At 41.5% G+C, this 18,733-nt stretch overlaps 1 long non-coding RNA gene across 1 annotated transcript in view; it reads right to left on the bottom strand.

Moving 5' to 3' along the window:
• The window catches only part of LOC111093985, a 50,978-nt gene extending 32,686 nt beyond the window's left edge, over positions 1-18,292 (bottom strand). Inside the window, exons 1-2 of the long non-coding RNA XR_005384225.1 lie at positions 16,150-18,292; positions 6,884-6,978 (exon numbers count right to left, since the gene is read on the bottom strand). This is a non-coding gene — a long non-coding RNA (uncharacterized LOC111093985). The remainder of the gene's footprint in view (positions 1-6,883; positions 6,979-16,149) is intronic.
• Positions 18,293-18,733: the final 441 nt, after the last annotated feature.

Here is an 18,733-nt window from a genome sequence, read left to right as displayed (position 1 = left end):
TCCTCAACAGGCACCTGCCTCATATTAATTAACCCCTTGACCCCTTGAAGAGAGGACTTCCCACTCCTTAGTGCCTTCTACTCTCTTCTCCAACCTTCCACCAAGGCATCATATGATGTCAAAGCATCCCAAAGCCAATCGTATTAACTACATCTTTTATTTTCTGTATTCCGATGCTTTGACATCTGAGGGCTTGCTGACCTTGAAGTGAGTGTCCCTTCCAGTGGGATTATTTTTAGAGATAAAAAACAGCTCACTCCATAAACACACCTTTCAAATGTAAACCAACCCACAACCAACCACCTCCTTTTTCAGGATCTCGTATTCTAGGCAACTATTTACCTACACTAATCACCTTGGAACAAGGTACCTGACAACTAGACAGAGACCAGATAGTCTCTATGTCTCATGACCTGTTGAAATGATTCAATCTAGCCAATCATAAACCTGCTTACCCTATTCACCCATTTCTTCTCATGGAAACCACAATAAAGGCTCTTACTGGTTTCCCCTTATCCCTCTGACTCCTGACCAACACCAGAGCTTCCCTGTGTGGTCCCTGTGGTGTAGCATGCCCCCTTCTTTGAGTTCTGTGATTATAATAAGCTTTCTTCTAAATACCAGTTGTCTCCTGATCGGTTGGCATTACCCAGACTAAAGCCTATATTTTAAAACAATCTTGTGTTTATCTTTGTTCTGACTACATGGTATAGAAAGGTAATGGTTTTTGATCTGTATCCCCAGCTAGGACAGGGATTGTATCTAGAGTCAAGTACCTAGTACACGGCAGGCATATAACACATAGTTATTGAATTTGACTCAAATTTTATTTATAGTAGGTCCATCCTCTTAATTATTTGGAATTTTCTCCACCTCTGAGACCCATTTAAAAAAATTTGAGTAGAGTTGATGCACAATGTTACATTAGTTTCAGGTGTACAACATAGTAATTCAACAACCTTATATATTATGCAATGTTCACCACTAATGTAGCTACCATCTATCTACATATATTGCTACTGAAATATCATTGACTGTATTCTCTATGCTTTGTCTTTTATTCCTGTGATTTGTTCATTCCATAACTGGAACTCTGTAGCTCCCACTGCCCTTCACCCATTTTGCCCAAATCCCTCCCCCCTCCCCCCGGCAGCCATCAGATTGTTTTCTGTATCTATCGGTTTAATTTTGCTTGTTGTTTATTTTTTCATTTGTTTTTTGGATTTTTTTAAGAGTCCACTTATGAGTGAAATCAGATGATATTTGTCTTTCTCAGTATAATTTCTTTCTTTTTCTCTCTTCTTTTTAAAAATCCCTGTACTGTCAACATACCATGTTGTATTAGTTTTAGGCATACAACACAGTGATTCAACAATTCTATACATTGTTCAGTGCTCATCACTAAGTCTGACTGGATTGGATTTCACTTAGTATAATGCCCTCTAGGTCCATCCATGTTTCCTTAAATGGCACCATCTTATCCTTTTTTATGGCTGCAAAATATTTCTGTGTGTGTGTGTGTGTGTGTGTGTAGCACATTTTCCTTATCCATTTGTCCAACACCCATTTTTAAGCTACAATGGCTAGAACTCCTTGTGCCATTCCAAGCCAGGACCCATTGCAAGACTGGGAGAAAAAGCACAGGAGTCGAATTAGCTGTTCAAGGTTTCAGCCTTGGTTCTGCCACAAGCTTGCTATTTTTCTAGCTGGATTATTTTACACAATATCTAGAACTTAGCTACTCATCTATAAAGTAAGGCCTGTGACCTACGTAGTCTTTGAGACAGTGCTGCCTACAAGAACTTCCATGGTGACAGAAATGTTCCATGCGCTGTCCAGTAGGGCAACCATTACCTGTAGCAACTGAAAACTTGAAATGTGGCTAGTGTGACTGTATTGGAAGCTCAGCTCTAAGATCCCTCCCATCTTTAAGATATCAATTCTTTATGTTTTTCTTCTACACATTCTTTTCCCTCTAGTCTTGTTTTCAAGTCCTAATACATAAGAATAGAAAACTCAGAGATCTTTTTTATTTTTGTTTGTACAAAATATCAACATGTTATGACATAATTAATGATAAAGGAAACTTTTTAGATAATTATTTTGGAGAACTAAAGAAAAAAATCAAAAGGATGCCCTAGCTGCAGAGCGTAGCAAGGTGAGGCATGAGCCCTGGGAGAACCTGAGCAGTGCTGTGAGCAAACAAGATTTGCCTGCCACCCCAGCTCATTCAAGGTGCCATGCAAACATTCCCTGTTGTGCCTCTACTTCTGCCTAGAGACGTGAAGTGGGGTCATCCATGCATCTGGAGGCTGCTGTATCTGCCCAACCAGTGGGAAATGACAGTTTGGAACGCAAAGACCTGTCACCACCTATGCACTTGTGTCCTCAGTGCATTTAAAAGGGGGCCACTTGTGCACAGAAATGCTATTGGAAGAGTAGTACTCAGATGGTTCTCAAAGGTCTCCCAAGGACACTTGGCCATGTCTGGAGATATTTGTTACAAATTGGGGTAGGGGGTGCTATCAGTATCTAGTGGGTAGAGGCAGGGATGCTGCTAACCATCTTAAAATGCACAGAAGATCCCCCCAACCCTGCTAACAACAAAAAACTATCCACCGTTCTAAATCCCAGTAGTGCTGAGATTGAGAACCCCTGATTTATACCAGCATTCTATCATTGTATACTCTTGGATATCTGAATTTTTTATTATATTGATCAACTCAAATACTCAGTCTTATGTGAAGGATATATTTTTCCATTTTGTTCTTTAATAATTTTGGCTTTCTTTTCCTTTTGGTGTAGATATGCATGCATATATTTGTATATATTTTCAAGTGGGCTATAATTTGTAATTCTGAGTTGGCTGTAGAAACGCGACTTCATGTTTATAGTTAAGTAATACTTTCCAGACAATATTCATCAAGTATTTAGTATTTCATACATATTAATTAACCATGAGCAGTCTTGCAAGATGACATTGTTTTCATTTCATAGTGAGGGAAACCAGGATGGAATAGGGAATAAATCATTTCCCCAAGGCTGTAAGAAGATCAAGTTTCAAACATTCAAATATTTCTATTCCTTGGATCTTTATATACAAAATAATTTAGCAAATGATTATTTTTTTACCTTAAATGGTTCAACTTTTTATTTGCTCTGCCTTTAAAAACTAAGTTTTAAGGTATACTTTACATATGTTGAAATTTAAATGTACAGTTTGATAAGTTATGGTTCTTACTAATTTCTAAACGTATTATTTAGAGCAAAATTTGTTGAGTACAAAATAAATAGATTTAAGATTTATTGCACAGATTGACTATATGGCATTTTAGTACATGGGAAGGTTAACGGTTCTGATACATCAATAAAATCTCACTAATTTATACATTGGGGAAAAGTCCTGTGTGACTGAATAGGAGCAATTTTGAATTTTAGGCTGTTTGTTAGAAAAAGTGTTTCATTACTCCTTAGGCATTAGAGATCCTGCTATGAAATCACAGTGTGACTTCAAGCAATTCACTTTACTTGTTTGAATCTCAATTTCTTCATCAGAAGAGCCAAAGGGATTAGATTAATAGATCTCTCAGATCACTTCCAGCTCAAAAGTTCTATGACTTTCAGTTAATGCTTTCAGGACACTAACTGAACTCACTTCCTGCCAGGAATTCCCTTCCATGCTCTCCATTATCCCACGCTCTCCTGGTTTTCCTCCTCCTCCTGCTGCTCTTTCTTGATCTCCTTTCCATCCTCTGCCTCTGTGCTGGAATTCCCCAGGCTTCGGCTTCGGACCTCTGATGCTGGAACTGCCCATTCTTTGTGGTTGTTGCTGTCACCTGCCTTCTCATCACTTCCAAGTCGATCTTTCTCTCCCCCAACTTCTCTGCTGCTGGCCTCCTGGGAGCATATCAAAGAGCTTTGTACGTGGATGCCCACAGGCACGTCCAACTTACGTGTCCAGTGGGACTCCCCTTCTTCTCCCCTCGACCCCACGTGCTGTACCTGTTTTCCTTAATTTTAAGTGAAAACACCAGCATTTATTTCAATCTCAAAATAAGTCTGAGGTGTTATTTTCCCACCATAGGGAATCTGTCTACTAGAGAAGAAAACACTGAAGCTCAGAGAATGGCGGAGAATGTCTGTGGCTACACAGCTAGTAAGTTGGTGGAATTTGGATTTAAACTCCAGCATCTCTGACTCTGAGACTAGAGCTCTCACCCACGGCCCTGAAACCCTCCTTTGCCCAAGCCAGAGCCCTGGGAGTTGTCCTCAGTTCCTCCCTCAACACTCACACCCAGCCAAGGCTGGCACCTGAACTCACATGGCTCTCAGAGCAGCTCCTCAAACCTCTGCCCTGGCTGAGTTCATTCACTCTCACCCTCACCCAGTACAGCCATGCAAGACTGGGAGAAAATAAACTCAGCCCCTGCCTCTCTCCAGTCTTCCCCCTTCAAACCACACTTTGCATTTAGAGAAAAGTGCTTTTTCTACAGCAAAGATCATGTCACTCCCTTGTTTAAAAGCCTTTGGTGGCCGTGCACAGCATTCAGACAAGAGCAAGCCTTTCCACTTACAGCAGGACTCTGTTGGCTTCACTAGCAGGGCGGCCCATCTGCATTATCTGTGGATTCTGTATTTGCCAGTTTGCTTACTCTCTACAATGTATTTGTAATTCCAAAATCAATACTCCTGGCATTTTTGCATAATTCACAGACATGTATAGAGTGGCAAAAAATTCAAGTTGTCTGACATGCGCATTGCCAAAGGAGGGTGAACAAGGTGACACTCTGCCATCAGTTTCAACTTTCATGCTATAAACAAATATCCTGTCTATAGTCTGTTCAGTATCATGTTTTTCACATTTTTGGACCTTTATTGGGGATTCACTGTTTAAAATGTCCTCCAAGCAGAGGGCTGAAGTGCTATCTCATGTTCCTAAGTGCAAGAAGGTGGTGACATGCCTTATGGAGAAAGTACATGAATTAGATTAGCTTTGATCAGGCATGAGCCACAGTGCTGTCAGCCATGAGTTCAATGTTAATAAATTAACAACATATATTACACAAAGTGTGTTTAAACAGAAACAAAAATAAAACAAGGCTATATGTTTTGGCTGGTTAATGATGATGTGACCACAGGTTCACAGGAGCCTAACCCTGTATTTCCCCTAGTTCAGCTAGTTCAGTATTCATGGCAACTTTGTTTTTGAGTATAACAATCTCAAAGAAAGAGAATCAACTGTATTTTCCCCTAGTCTGTGGCTTGTCTGTTTATTTTCATAACAGTAAGTTTTGAAGAGCAGAAGCTTTTAATTTTGACATAATCCACTTAAATTTTAAAAACATTTTATGGCTTGTGAATCTACAGGTTTAATGCAATTCCTGTCAAAATGCCAACAGCATTTTTCACAGAACTAGAAGAAACAATCCTAAAATTAGTATGAAACCACAAAAAAATCCCCCAGAGCCAAAACAATCTTGAAAAAGGAAAGCAAAACTGGAGGTATCACAATCCCAGATTTCAAGTTATACTACAAAGCTATTGCAATCAAAACAGTATGGTACTGGCACAGAAATGGACACATAAATCAATGGGACAGAATAGAAAACCCAGAAATAAACTCACAACTATATGGTGAATTAATCTCCCACAAAGCAGGAAAGAATATCCAATGAGAAAAAGACAGTCGCTTCAACAAATGGTGTTGGGGAAAGTGGACAGCTACATGCAGAAGAATGAAACTGGACTAAAGAAAGAAACTGGACTACTTTCTTTCTTATACAAGAAACAAAAATAAACTCAGATGGATTAAGGACCTAACTGTGAGACCTGGAACCATAGAAATCCTAGAAGAAAACACAGGCAGTAATTTCTCTGACATTAGCTGTAGCAACACTTTTCAAGTATGTCTCCTGAGGCAAGGAAAATAAAAGCAAAAATAAACTATTAGAATTACATCAAATTAAAAAGCGCTGCACAATGAAGGAAATGGTCAATGGAGCTAAAAGGCAGCCTACTGAATAGGTGAAGATATTAACAGATGACATATCTGACAAGGGATTAATATCCAAAATATATAAAGAACTAAAACTTAACACCCAAAAACCAAATAACCCAATTAAAAATGGGGAGAAGACATGAACAGACATTTATCCAAAGAAGACACACAGATGGCCAACAGACACATGCAAATATGCTCGACATCACTGATTATCAGGGAAATACAAATCAAAACCACAAAGAGATATTGCTTCGCATGTGTTGGAATGGCTAAAATCAACAATACAAGAAACTACAGGTGTTCACTAGGATGTGGAGAAAGGGGAACCCTCTTGCACTGTTAGTGGAATGCAAACTGGTGCAGCCACGGTAGAAAATAAGTTTTTTCAAGAAATCAAAAATTGTACTATCCTACAATCCAGTAATCACACTACTGGGTATTTGCCCCCAAAATACAAAAGCATTAATTCAAAGGGATACCCAGTGTTTATTGCAGCATTACTTACTTTTTTTTTTTTTTTAAGATTTATTTATTTGAGAGAGAGAGACAACATGGGGGGACGGACAGAGAGAATCTCAAGCAGACTTCCCACTGAGTGTGGAGCCAGACATGGGGCTCAGTCCCACAACCCTGAGATCATGACCTGAGCCAAAATCAAGAGTCATAAACTTCACTGACTGAGTCACCCAAGTGCCCCTGCAGCATTATTCATAATAGCCAGGATATGGAAGCAACCTACCGTGCACAGAAGTTTCACAACAGCCATGTTTTGTTTTCAAAATGGAAAGAAAACTTATTATTATTACAGGAACCTAATAGAAGCAGTAGAGGAAGGGAATCTACACAGAAAGGAAAGTAATAGTAGGCAAACTGGGTACTTACAACATCCAACCAGGGAAGCCCCATGGAGAGAGCCAGGCTGAAGCACAGATCGAGAGGCCTGGATAGACTGTCCTCCCCTCAGGTGAGACTTCCAACTTCCAAAAGTATATAAAAATAAAACAATTCATAAAATTTTATGGCTTGTGCTTTTTTGTGTACTAAGAAATCTTTGCCTAACTCAAGGTGACAAAATTTTCTCCTATGTTATGTTACAGAAGTTTTATAAATTTAGCTCTCTTATATTTAGGACTATCTCCTACTTTGAATTCATTTTTTTTTCATTTATTTTTTTTTTATTGGAGTTCAATTTGCCAACATATACTGTATCACCCAGTGCTCATGAATTCATTTTTGTATGTAGTATGAAGTAAGGGTCAAAGTTCTTTTTCCTTCTCCTCCTCTTCCAACTCCTCCTCCTCGTCGTCCTCCTCCTCCTCATCCGCGTCCTCCTCCTTCTCCTATTCCTCCTTCTTCTTCTTCCACTACCATTTGTTGAAAAGCCCACCTTTCCTCATTGAATCACTTGACAAAGTACTTTTGTTGAAGGCAAATTGACTACATTGTGTGAGTGTATTTGTGGATTCTACTTTGTTTCACGATCTATGTCTATCCTTATGCCAATACCACACTGTCTTGAAATCTTGAAATCAGGTACTGTAAGTCATTAACTTGTTCTTTTTCAAAATTGCTTTAGCTATTCTAGGTCACTTGAATTTCCATATAAATTTTAGAATCGGTTTGGAAGTTTCTGTTTAAAAACCTGCTGGGATTTTGATTGGAATTTGACTGAATCTACAGGTCACTTTGACAGGAATTAACATCATAACAGTATTACATTCCAATTTTAAATGGTATATTTTTTTATAATTGAGATTTTATTAGTTTTTGTTTGAACATTAATACTCAGGCATTATGAACAATATCCAAAGATGTATGGAGATCACCCAGTTCTGTTAGGGGTAGCAAAGATCAGGCCACAATTTTACAAAGTATGAGAGAATAGACATTAAGGAATTCAATTCTTTAAGACATATTAAATCCATGTTCGTGACTCCAAATTGCCATTTACTGATCCTTCTGCCAGCTTATGTAATATTAACATTCAAACAGTGAAAATCTCTTTTTTATTTCAATATCCCAATGTTTTGGGGTGCCTGGATAGCTCAGTTGATTGACCATCTGCTTTAGGCTCAAGTCATGATCCCATCCTGGGATCAAGCCACATGTCAGGCTCCTTACTCAGCGTAGCCTGCTTCTCCCTCTCCCTTTGCCGGCTGCTCCCTGTGCTTGGGCTCTCTCTCTGTGTGTCAAATAAATAAATAAATAAATAAATAAATAAATAAATAAATAAAATCTTTAAAAATTTTCCACTATTTTTTGATGAGAAAAATAAACAACCAGCACTTCATTTCACTTCTTAAAAAAAACAGGCATTTCCACTTATCTACATACATTTTAAAAAATGCTCAGTTGAGATTCCTTTTTGAAAAATATGTTTCTTGGGTTATAAAACTGGTATTTACAAAACAGTTGGTAAACTATGTCCCTAGATTTTATGGGAAGAAAGATTTAGGACCACTGATAAGACTCAGTGTGGGTTGTTAGTCAGATTTGGCTCCCTTCTCTCTTTCATTGGAGGCTGGCCTTTCCTTTTTTTTTTTTTTTTTTGGCCTTTCCTTTTTTTATAGGCAAGCCTTCTTCATTTTCTTGGTTGACCACTTTGTCTTTTTGTTCCCCTTTTACCTTTTGTTTCCACGTGTGTGTGTGTGTGTGTGTGTGTGTGTTTGTGTGTGTGCTAACTTCTACTTTTGTAGGAACAGATTTATCTGATAACCTTGTCTGTCTCCTCTTGGGCTCCTCCTATATTGTCCCTCTGGCTTAACTGACTTTCCCCTGGGCATCTTGGGATAATTTCACCAGGGAGAGGGCTGCTTGGCTACTGAGTAGGAGATTTCCCAAAAAGGAGCTACCTGGCTACTGTGTCATCACACTCACAGTGCTGGGACCTGATGCTGTTGATGGGTGTTTTCTGTGCCTCCTGGATCTGGATATCCTTCTCCAGATTAAGGAAGTTTTCTGCTACTTCTTAAAATAAATTTTCTGCCTCTTTTTCTCTCTTCTTTTGTGGCTCTAATAATATAAATGCTGTTACACTTGATGAGGTCACTGAGTTCTCTATTTTCATGTTGCACAATTCTTTTTCTCTTTTGTTCAGCTTCATTATTTTCCACTATTGTGTCTTCTAGGTCATTAATTCATTCCTCCAGCCTGCCGTTCACTGTATCAAGCTTGTTTCCAATCTCATTTACTGCACTCTTCATCTCTGATTGATTCTTTTTTAACTCTTTTATATCTGTGGTAAGGGTCTCACCGATGTCTTCTATTCTTTTCTCAAGCCTTATGATTGTTGCTTTAAATTCTCCGTCAGTCATCTTACTTATGTCTATTTCACTTAGATCTGCCTGTGGCCTTATCTTGTTCTTTCATTTGGGATAAATTCCTCCATTTCTGCATTTGTCTAAGTCTCTACCTTCTTCTCTGTGCTAGAAGAAGCCAATTATGTCTCCTGCTCCTGAAAGTAATGGGCTTATGAAGAAGAGGTCCTATAGTGTGCAGCATGGCGCTTCAGTGTGCAGCATGCACTATGCTGTTGTGTTTTGGCTGCCCTGTCCTTCAGGCCAGTCATCTACAGAGGCTCTTCTTGCCTGCTCCGGGCAGTGTTTGACTCCTTGCCTGAAAATGGGAGTTTTAATTAGGTGTGCTCTGGTCTGCTTGTGAAATGAGACCTGACATTACCTCCACCAGAACTGAGGCTCTGTAGAACTCTCTGATCTGGAGACATGGTGTGGGCAGAGGTGTGTGCTGGTTTTCTGGAGTGGGAGGCCCATCTTTCTGGGACTGAGACAAGCTTGACTGAAGGGCTGTCCTTCCAGAATGCAGAGAGTGGGGCTTGTTGTAAGCAAGTTAGGCAGCTAGTGTTGGTGCAGCACCACTTCCTACAGGTGGGTCTGTGTTTTTGATGAGTTGTGGGGAAGGAAATGGCTTTGTTCCCAGAAAGGCATTTCTGTGAATGCTGCCTCTCAGGGATGCACTCTGTGAAGAGCAAATAATCTCCTCTCTGTGTGCTTCAGGAATTCTTCAGATCACTGTTTCCAGGCTGCCTCCCTCCCACTCCTTGAGTTGTTTGCCTGCTTCTCTTCAGGAGCAGTGCAGTGCCCTCTAGGTTCTCTTTTTGTTCTTTAAAACATTTATTTATTTATGAGAGACAGAGAGAGAGAGAGAGAGAGACAGAGAGAGAGAGAGAGAGAGACAGAGAGGCAGAGACACAGGCAGAGGGAGAAGCAGGCTCCATGCAGGGAGCCCAACGTGGGATTCGATCCCGAGACTCCAGGATCATGCCCTGGGCTGAAGGCAGTGCTAAACCGCTGAGCCACCCAGGCTGCCCCCTTCATACAGATCTTACACATATTTTGTTAGATTTATTTCTAAGTATGTCATTTTGGGAGGTGCTAATGTAAATGGTTTGTATTTTTAATTTCAAATGCCACTTGCTCATTATCAGTATATAGAAAGCAATTGAGTTTTGTATACTAACTTTGTATCCTGCTGTCTTGCTATAATTGCTTAGTTCCAACAGGGTTTTTTTTAGTCAGTTCTACATAGATAATCTATAGATATCTATATCATGTATAAACAAAGATAGTTTTATGTCTGTGTACCTTTTCTTTCCCTATTGCATTATCAAGGACTTCCAGTGCACTGTTGAAAAGGAGTAGTTAGAAAGGACATTCTTGTCCTGTGTCTTATCTTAGTGGGGAAGTTTCAAGTTTCTTACCATTAAATATGATATTACCTGCAGATTTTTTATAGATAGTCTTTATCAAGTTGAGAAAATTTCCCTCTACTCCTACTTTACTGAGAGTTTTTTTTTATTTGCAAATGGATATTGGGTTTTATCAAATGCTTTTTCTGCATCTATGACATGTCTATTTATGACAGATTACATTAATTGATTTTTGAATGTTGAAACAACTTTGCATACCTGGATAAATCCCACTTGATTGTGGTGTATAATTCTTTTCATACATTGTTGGATTGTGTTTGCTAATATTTTGTTGGGGATTTTTGAGTTTATGTTCATGAAAGATATTAATCTATAGTTTACCTTTCTTCTAATACCAGTCTGTTTTTAGTATTAGTGTAATTCTGGCTTTATAGAATCAGTTAGGAAGTAGTTCCTCTGTTTCTAACCTCAGAAAGAGATTGTGGAGAATAGATATCATTTCTTCCTTAAATATTTGGTAGAATTCACCAGTGAACCCATATAGGTTTGTTGCTTTCTGTTTGGGAATGCTATTTACTCTTTAATAGGTATAGATCTATTCAGAAAGACTATTTCTTTTTGTGTGAGTTTGGCGGATTGTGTCTTTCAAGGAATTGATCCCTTTTTCTAGGTTAATAAATTATTTGTGGCATAAAGCTGTTCAAAGTATTCCATTATTATACTTTTAATTTTCATTGGATTTGTAGTGGTGCTCCTCTTTCATTTCTGATATTAGTAGTGTGTCCTCTTTTTATTTTTATTTATAGTGTTACCATGGTATATTTTCCCATTCATTTGCTTTTAATCTATATCTTTATATTGAAATTTTTTAAGATTTTATTTATTCATGAGAGACACACCAGGTGTCCCTACATATATCTTTATATTTAAAGTGGGTTCCACAAGAGCTAAAACATGGAAAGAGACCAAATGCCCACCAACTAAAGAATGGAAAAGAAGATGAGATGATAGATAGATAGATAGATAGATAGATAGATAGAGGAATTTTACTCAGCCGTTTGCAATGACATGGATGGAACTAGAGACCATTATGCTAAGCAAAATAAGTCAGAGAAATTCAAATATCATATGACTTGTCTCATAGGTGGCATTTAAGAAACAATACAGATGAGCATAGGGGGAAGGAAGGAAAAATAAAATAAGAAAAGAGAGGGAGGGAGGCAAAGTATAAGAGACTCTTAATTAGAAAAAACAAACAGGGTTGCTGGAAGGGAGATGGGTGGGGGACGGGGTAACTGAGTGATGTGCATTAAGGAGGACACTTGATGGAATGAACACTGGGCATTGTATGCAGCTGATGAATCACTAAATTCAACCTCTGAAACTAATACTCCACTATATGTGGACTACTAACCTGAATTTAAATAAAATCTTGAATGAAAAAAATAATAAAGTTTCTTGCAGACAAAATATAGTTGGGTCACGTTTTTTAATCTCCTTTGGCAATCTATTATTTGTTTGTTTCTTTGTTTGTTTGGCGATCTCTTTTAATTGGTACATTTAGATCATTGACCGGGGCCTGTGATTGTGATGATGCCCTAGCAGGTCCCAATAGCAAACAGCTCTTGTTGGATATATTTCAATGGTACATAAGAAAAGGCAAATAATGCACTTGGTACAATGCCTAGGACATAGCAAGTGCTCAGTAAACCTTAGGCATCATTATTGGCATTACGATTTTTGCTTGTCAGCTTCAAAATTTACCCCTTGGACGTTCCTCATGGTGCCTTAGTGGGACCAAAGAAATTGCTGTTTATTACTCTGTCTTGTTCTATTCATATATTGTCACTTCTAACACTCTGTTTCAAATTACATCAAAGTAAGCATTCATTTAGCTGACAACCTATCACAGGGCATCTTTCCATGTAAAATGAACCAATTTATAGTCATTGCTGACAGCTGGTTTTTGAAGGAAAGGCCATTTTCCTTAGTTGATTGTGAAGAACAGTGATTAATTCAGCTCATCAGACTGCAGCAGCAAATGCTAAAAAGGGCTCATTGTGTGAAGCGCCCCCCACCCCCCCCAACCAAGTCTCTTAAAACCTACATTTCCAAATCTGTCAGAATTTCCTGAGCTTAGGCTGGACTTCAGAGGTCACTTCATCCATCTACCCTCCCACCTCCTACACTATTTTTAAAGACTTCTAAATAAAAATAGGCCCTGTTTTTCCTTGGCAATGGGCCATCAGGAGAGGCGAATTTGGCAGCATCCATATTTTAGGATTCTGTGGACTTAAGAAAGGGAGGTCTCCTCCAAAAAGTGACTTGCCAGTGCTTGAAAGGGATGAATTCTGATGCTACCATAACAAGAAATGCTTACAGAGAAATCCTAAATGGTGAGATTGGTTGCTGTACTCCTCTTTGCATCTAGTGGGAGAGGAGGTACGTGGTACCATGGAGTGGAAACAGAAATTTGTTACTATGATACCCAAAGGACACTTGTTACAAGAGACATCACTGTGCTCCTCCTCATGGTCTCCTGTGAGGAGAAATTTTGAAGATCGTATTCAAAGTGACCTCCAGGACCTCGCTGTGGACCCTTCAGGAGAACTCTGGGGGTAGAAAAGACTAGGAGAAAGTAGGGAAGGGAAAGAGAGAATGAGTAGCAAGAGAAGGGATCTCCAAACACAAATCCCTGTGGAATGGATGCCAACTAGATGGGATAAGAGGAAGCTGAACTGTGTTCTGGACTGTGATCAGGTGGCCCTGAGGGCATTTTCCTTCTAGTCACACCTGTTCACTGAACCAGACGTCATCATTGCTGACCCTCGGGTTCTCTCTGCAGATCCAACCTCAACTCCCTGCAGATTCATCTGAACCCATCTGCAGAGCAGGGACCACAATGAGGGGCAGAAGGGGTGTCTGAGGGTGACCTCACACCCTCTCAAGTATGCCCTGCAACTCTTTCAGCAGTCGGTCCCAGAGGTCCACATTCACGGGAGTCCCCAATGTTGAGAATGTGCTTGCTTTCTAGCCCATATCATCGGTCGGGGAGGGACAGTGAAAACAGACACCCGAGCCTCTTCATGGTGGCCCAGATAAGAATTTAGGAAGCAAACTTGCTTCCTATCATACATTTGCTTATCATATGATTCACTGAAGGAGGGAAGAGTTCTGCTGTCTTGGGAGGCATGTTGAATCCAGGTGGGTTGAACGTGGGTGTTCCAAACAGCTGCCCTTTTGGCAAACCTGGTCAGAAAGTTGACTTTCAAAGTTTTGGGCTGTCTGTGCCGGGAGGGGGAGATTTATGGCAGATCTTTTCTTTTCTTTTCTTTTTTCTTTTCTTTTTTTCTTTTCTTTTTTTCCTTTCCTTTCCTTTCCTTTCCTTTTCTTTTCTCTTTTCTTCTCTTTTCTTTTCTTTTTTTTCTTTTCTTTTCTTTCTTTTCTTTTCTTTCTTTTCTTTTCTTTTCTTTTCTTTTCTTTTCTTTTCTTTTTTCTTTTCTTTTCCTTAGGTCTATTCTTTATGAAGCAGCGGTGTCGCTGTGCTCCATGGGTACATCTGCACATCCACGAGCATGGCAGAGGGTCAGATTTCCAGAACGGTTGGCAAGAACTGTGCCCCTTATTTTCCAGAGAACACACACTGCTCTGAAAGGAAGAAATAGCTGGTTTTCCTCAAACTGCTGAGCCAGGAAGCAAGAAGCCATCTCTCAAAGGCAGCAGCAGTCGGCTCCAGTCTCCTATGCGGAGACAGTAGGGTCCTTCTTCAGGAGGGAAGAGAGACTGCACAAAGGCCCCGAAGCTAGCTCGCACGGCTGCCCCAGCCCTAGTAGGCCCTGTTTTGTGCCTGGGAACACATCTAGCCGAGCAGGTCAAAGGGGACCCATTCTGCAACACCCAGAGCAAAACATCTTCCTGTTACTGCTGAACTCAACGTGCCGGGAATGAGCAGTTTCATACCTTCTGCTTGGTTGTCAAGACATTTTTAAAAATGCTGATGTGACTGCGAGTCATTTCCCAAGACCCATGAGGCAGATGTCAGTAACTCGTCATGTTGTTATTTACTGGACGGTTTGTTGCCTCTCGCCTCGCGGTGCTTGGGAACCAGGCCCAATTCTGTGGAGAGAGCAGCCTCCTGCAGTTGATCCAGTGAGTGTGTGAGTTGAGCCTTGAATCATTTGCTTGATAGATTTTTTTTTTCCTTTCCCTGGAAACAGGAAAAAGACTTTCCCCCTAAGCCTCAGGCAGTAGGGCTCATGCAGGAAGTCCCTTTCCTTTCCTTACGGAGAAAACAAAGATGCACACATGTTCCCAGAGAGCTGCAAACACAGCTCTGCTTTCAGCAGTGGCTGGGACCCTGCATCACCTTCCCCTCCCCTGGGCTGGGCCCAGTGTAAACCACCACATCTTGGGGTTCCTTCTTTCTTACACAGGCTGAGTTGTAAGTGGGAGACACAATCCACAAGACTTCACAGGGCCTGGGTGGGTCACACGCATACCTCTATGTAACACGAACCGACCCAGAAAGATGATGACTTGACTGATTCATAAGGATTCTTACCAGTAATACAGTCAGCATCTTAGGGCTTCAGGTCATCACCCCGACCGTCTGAAATGGCTTTTTTTTTAAGCCCGGAGATAGCCCAGGGGCAGACATCCAGAGCTTTCAGGGTAGGTCCCAGCACCCATGTGTCGTTCACCTTTGTAGCCTGGATGGGCTCCCTAAAATGCTTTCCCAAGCCCCTGGGCCTACCCAGGACCCCTCCAGTTGCTCAGCTGGCCAACCAGTGAAACATTCCCAGCCGCAGCGGAGGTGGATGCCTCGAACACCCACAGATGATCACTGACCGCATTTGTGACTCTCACTGCACCTTCAGCATCTCTTCTCGCAGAGATCCGAGGCCAGGAAAGAAGCCACCAATTGTTGTTTTTGGAAGTGGACAGCCTGGTTTTCAGTTTTCCCATTGAGTATTTGCTAAAATAGCCTCTTAGGAGTGTGTTATGAACTCTGCCATCGTAGCTGCAGTTCCTTGGGACATGGATGGCATCTTATGGAAAGTTCTGGGGGTCCCCTCCAGCCACCTGACTCCCAGCAGCCCCCCCAGCTTGTAGGAGTTTAAATCACCTCGTCTCTTCTCAATTTTCCCCACTCCCTTCCTCCCTTTATGAGTCTTTTTCTCTTAGGAGTAATTTCCAAACACCTCAGTTAAGTTTTCAGGGTGCTTTAGATTTTCTTCTTTTTCTTCTAAATAAACTTTTTAAAATCAAGGCTAATGTTCATACAGAAAACCACACATGCCCTGAGGGTTCAGCTCACAAAGTGAACCCATGAATGTAGTAGGCGCTCAGATGAGGAAACGGGATCTCAGCAGCCTCCCAGAAGGCCCTTCTGCCCCTTCCCGTCACTGCACTGCCACAAGGCTAACCCTCAGGTGACCTCGTTACTGGAAATTGACTTTGCTCAGTTTTCAGATTTACTTACATGGATCCATGCAGCAGGAGCCCTGTGGGATTCATCCCTGTGGCCGAGCGTGGAATTGCTGATGAGTATTCAAAGTTGTGGTTTTCTCCAAAAGAAACCCTCAAAGCATAACAAGTGCAAAGGAATTTTAAAACCAGCTTGGGTGGAGCTGGGGGATCTGAGGGTCTTTGACCTCATGAGCTGAGCTGAGCTGGAGGTGGAAGGTGAGGAGCCACCTGGCCTCTGCTCTGCCCTGAGACGTGCTCACAGGACAGTCCCAACTTCTCTCTTTCCATCCCTGATGCGATGATTGAAATGATGACAAGTTAAATGTCATTTGTTGTCTCGAGTTGACATATCGAGCTATGCGTACCTCTTTGAAAGTCTGCTCACCTGAGATTTGGATTCAGAATAAAGTGGATCGATTGAGAATCTAATTCCGAGAGACGCAGGGTCAGGACCAATCAACCAGTGAATTAATCAACAGGCATTTGTAGGCGCCTCTTTACTTTTCCTTCACTCACCTCTGCCCACAGGTTCTGAACTAACACCTTCATTTTTCAAATATGCAAATGGAATTACCGTATCATAGAGATAAAGTGCGAACAATTATTTTATATAGCATCGATTTAAACACAACTTAGAAATTTAAAAATGCCCAAGGTGGAGAGTCTAACAGGAGACCTGCACATAAAACTGGGGCACCAGAGTCATGCTCTGGGTGAAAGTAAAGAGAAATGACTGCTGTGCAGAAAGGTCGGTGGGGAAACATGCCTGCCTCCATCTGGAGACATGGGGCAGAGAGAAAAATAAAACTTCCGTGAGGCTGTGTACCACAAAACAGTGCTCCGGTCACTCAGTGGATGGAGTCCACACTAGCAGGCATAGAATTCATTCTGAAGTAGCCTCTGCTTGGAGTGTCCCAGGTTCTGACAGAAGCAAATGCAGGTATTCCCTGGAAGCAATCAGACTTCCATCACAGTCACTGCAGTTGTAAGATGCCACCAGTTGTTAAGATGCTTCAAATTTCAGATCCGTAGAGTGTGAATCCACGACATTAGGTAATAACATGAATAACTCGAAGTTCTCGGATTTGTGGTAGAGATGGAAGAGGAAGCAGACACACTCTCTAGTACCTAATAGGCTCAGTAAATTGTAATCACCACTGAGTAGTGTTCAGTCCCTCTGTATTTATGAATAGCTAACCTGGAGACCACCTGCAAGTCTGGCCAGAGAGCAAAGTAAAAGTAGCAGCGGAGAAGCCGGGAGCGGCCAGGGACGGCTTCAGAGACAACAGAGGTCTGGAGACTGGCTGTGAAAGATTGAACAAGTAAAGGGAAGAGAATATTCCAAGCTGTAGAAATGGTATGAGCGGAGGTTTGGAGGTGGCTGTGAACGAGGCATACGAAGGAAAAGAGAAGAGATAAGGCGGCAGGAGATGAGTCCCGCGGTGCAGATGTGAGAGGGAGCGCACTGGGGCATCTAGAGCTGTGATGGGATTCAGCAAGTGTGCTGTAGGGAGTGCATTAGGCCAGTGTGCTGGCTGACTGGCTGCACTGGTCCACCCAGTGGACGAGGAGAGCCCCTTGGCCAATAGGGTGGCTGTAGGATGGAGAGGAAAGGGGTGCCTGAGAAGACAGGAGAAAGGTGAGCAGGATTTCAGTCTACTGATTTGATAAATGAAAGAGATGAGTACAAGGGAGGGGGTAACAATGAAGAGCCTTCCCTTCTCCCAGCATGGACCTGAGCCCAAGGGGGAGGCAAAAAGCACGTGGACCTTACAGAGGCTACTCTAGGACAACGCGCCTGGGGAGGATGTCGGGTCTGCTGTTCCTCTCTCCTGGCCTGCCTGAGTCCTTCTCTGCCTGAGGTCCTACTCTCTACTTCCCACCAACCCAAATGAATTAATTTATAATCTTCTTCATTTTCTCCAACTTCCCAGAGTCAGCCTAAACCTCACTCATCCAGAGCGCACCTTGGTTGAGCCTTTGACAAAAATGGCACAGGAGCCCCAAACAGAGGACTGGTTCCCTTATCTCCTTCCTTTCCCTTTCAGTCTTTCCCCTGCTTCTCTCTGCTCTGGGATGGTTTGTAGCAGTGGGAATTGGCAGGGACAGCCCCCAACCCCAGGCAAAAATGACTGAAAGCACAGGTCTCCCACCGATGAACCGGCACAAAGAACAGAATGTTTTGAATGCTTCTAGAACCTTCCAAATTCATCCTCACTATGCATACAAATAATCCACCCTGAGACAAACAATCCAATGGAAAGTAACATGAAGCTGAATGGAAGGAAGTTGGCAGGTCAATAATAATAATAATAATACAAAGACAGCCTCATGGTAATTGAAAAAATAAAGGTCTGATATTACCAAGTGTTGAAGAGAATAAGGCAGATGGAGCTTGTAAAACAGAAAGTGCACATTATACCAAAATTCAGGGAGGAATCGGCCACTTTCCACTAAAGGTGAAGATGGATATGTGGGGGGATCCAGTAATTCACCTACACTCAAGGAGTCCCAGGAAAGACTCTGTGCGGAATGTCTGTAGGAGCAACAAAGCGGCAACAGGCTAACCTCTCAGCAGGAGAGTGAATCAGCCAGAC

This window comes from Canis lupus, chromosome 35, assembly GCF_011100685.1.
Source record: "Canis lupus familiaris isolate Mischka breed German Shepherd chromosome 35, alternate assembly UU_Cfam_GSD_1.0, whole genome shotgun sequence".
Classification (NCBI taxonomy): domain Eukaryota; kingdom Metazoa; phylum Chordata; class Mammalia; order Carnivora; family Canidae; genus Canis; species Canis lupus.
This window is presented reverse-complemented; position numbering and strand designations above follow the sequence as displayed.